Source organism: Oryctolagus cuniculus, chromosome 9, assembly GCF_964237555.1.
Source record: "Oryctolagus cuniculus chromosome 9, mOryCun1.1, whole genome shotgun sequence".
Lineage (NCBI taxonomy): Eukaryota > Metazoa > Chordata > Mammalia > Lagomorpha > Leporidae > Oryctolagus > Oryctolagus cuniculus.
The window spans coordinates 96,792,136-96,793,812 of NC_091440.1; the positions used below are offsets into that span (position 1 = coordinate 96,792,136).

A 1,677-nucleotide genomic window follows, 5' to 3' on the forward strand; every position below is an offset into this window, starting at 1 on the left:
CACACACACACACACACACACACATATGAGGACATATATATATTCTCCTTTTTTATCTACAGTTTTTTTTGTGACTTTGGCTACTCCGGGTCAAATTCAGTCTGACGATATTAAATGGGAACTTCTAGAAATCAGCAATTCCTAAGCTGTAACTTGCTTGCTGTTCTACAATATGATGAAATCCCTTGCTGTCCTGCTTCTCCTTGCCTGGGACATGAATCGTGCTTCTGTCCAGTGTATCCTCAAGGTATATGCTGCCCACCTGTTAGTCATTTAGTAGCCCAAGCAGTTTTCAGATCAACTGTTGAGGAGTCTCAGTGCTTTTGTTCAAATAATGGCCTCAAATCACAAGAGCAATGAGGCTGGAAATTTCATTACATTATATTGCTATGATTTTCCATTTTATTAGTTGTTACTAATTTCTTGCTATGCTACTTTATAAAGTAGCTTCATCATAGGTACATGTGTATAGGGAAAACCATGGTGTATATAGAATTCTATATTCAGAGGGTCCAGACAGCCACTGGAGGCCTTGGAAAACGTTCTTCATGGACACATACTTTATATTTGATACTACACTTGATCTTAGCCAAAAGGCCGAGAAGTGATCATACTTTATGTTTGAAGCAATCAAAACCCTACGTGAAATTACAAGAATAGTGCAAAGGCCCATGTAGCCTTCAGCCATCCTCCTGGTTAAGCTTGACTTTGTCTCAGAGACAGGACTGTGACCGGTCCTGGGGGTCTGGGCCTCTTGTGTGCCTGGACCTGAGAGGTGGCCCATAGAGGTGTTAGCTCTTTAGTGTTTGACTGTACACATATACTTCGTGTGGTTCTTAGTTACATTTTATAATATGTTAAATAGAATGGGGGCCAGCACTGTGGCATAGCAGTTAAAGCCACCATCTGCAGTGCCAGCATCTCATATGGGCGTTAAGAGTTCCGGCTGTCCCACTTCTTATCCTGCTTTCTGCTGTGGCCTGGGAAAGCAGTGGAACATGGCCCAAGTCCTTGGGTCTCTGCACCCATGTAGGAGACCTGGAAGAAGCTCCAGCCATTCCAGCCTTGTGGGGAGTAAAACAGCAGATGGAAGACCTCTTTCTCTCTCTGCCTCTGCCTCTCTGTAATTCTGCCTTTTAAATAAATACTAAATCTTAAAAAAAAAAAGCAAAAAACAGAATGAATGAGAAAGGATGAAGCCCCCTGCTGAATTTTTCTCCTTTCCTTCACAAAACTTCATCAAAATGACAGTAAAGAAAATAATTTTAAAGTATAAACTCACGAGGAGAAAAAATGAGAGAGGGAGATAACAAAAATCTTTCAAGAAATATTTAGAAGCAAAATGAGAAGACACCAGTGTTATGGAGTGGGCAAATCTAAAACCTCATATTCTGCTATGGAGGCAGTTGGGGACTGGGGCAGGCCAGTGAGGAACGAAGCTTCATAAAAACCCAGATGGCCTCTGCAGCCTCACATTCTGTGCTGATGGAGCCAGCCACCTGCAGATCCAAAGAATTAAAAAAAAACTGTGGGGCGGTGTTGTGGCCCAGTGTATTCAGTCGCCACCTATGACGTCAGCACCCCATACCCAAACACTGATTCAAGTCCCAGCCGTCCCACTTGTATTCAGGTTCCTGCTAAGGATCCTGCAAAAGCAACAGGCAGTGATCCAAGTGC

General features: G+C 42.9%; 1 pseudogene; it reads right to left on the bottom strand.

The window, feature by feature from the left end:
• Positions 1 to 537: 537 nt before the first annotated feature.
• LOC127492254 (U2 spliceosomal RNA) lies at positions 538 to 609 on the bottom strand (annotated as a pseudogene).
• Positions 610 to 1,677: the final 1,068 nt, after the last annotated feature.